A 735-nucleotide genomic window follows, 5' to 3' on the forward strand; every position below is an offset into this window, starting at 1 on the left:
ACTAGGTCCTCTCTGACCCTAGGCCTGGCTGTGCCTCTCTTGAGTCCATCTGGAATCCCAGTGTGGGGGATGTCCTGGTCCCCGCTCAGAGAAATGGAGGCAAAGAATTTGTTAAAAAGGTCAGTTTTATTGTCTGGTGCAACCACCAGATTGCCAAGTGCGTCCTGCAGGGGCCCTACGTTACCCGGTGCTTTCTTTTTACTCCCTATGCATTTAAAAAAGGACTTCTTGTAATCTTTGATCCTGGTCACTAGTCTAAATTCTGTCTCTGCCTTAGCCTTCCTGACAGCCCCCCTACAGTCTCGAGCAATGGAGGTATAATCCTCCTTGGTGTTGGCCTGTCCCTTCCATCAGGTGTACACCTCCTTTTTAGCTTTCAGACATTCCTGAATGCCTTTGGTGAGACATGGGGGCTTTTGAGCACTCTTGCCCCCTTTGACTTGTGTTGGGACTGTCACTCTTTGGGCTTGGAGGATCGTCTCCTTAAGGAACAACCACTAATCTTGGACTCGCAACTCCCCTACCGGCTGGGACCTCAGTGCTTCCCCAACTAATCTCCTTAACTCATTGAAATTGGCCCTCCTGAAGTCAAGGGCTTCTGCCTTGCTGCAGGCCTTTAACCCCCTGTGCTGGATGGTGAATTCTAGTAGGCGATGATTGCTATCGCCCAGGTGGTCGAGAACCTGCAGTCCCCTCACCAAGCCGTTGCCTGTGGCCAGGACCAGGTCCAGCAAG

The 735-nt window shown here is 51.7% G+C and overlaps 1 protein-coding gene across 3 annotated transcripts in view; it reads left to right on the top strand.

The window, feature by feature from the left end:
• The window catches only part of YTHDC2 (YTH domain containing 2), a 62,613-nt gene that overhangs the window by 17,296 nt on the left and 44,582 nt on the right, over nucleotides 1-735 (top strand). The gene's annotated exons all lie outside the window — the stretch shown is intronic.

This window comes from Gavialis gangeticus, unplaced genomic scaffold (assembly GCF_001723915.1).
Source record: "Gavialis gangeticus isolate Ggan-Ray unplaced genomic scaffold, GavGan_comp1, whole genome shotgun sequence".
Taxonomy (NCBI): domain Eukaryota; kingdom Metazoa; phylum Chordata; order Crocodylia; family Gavialidae; genus Gavialis; species Gavialis gangeticus.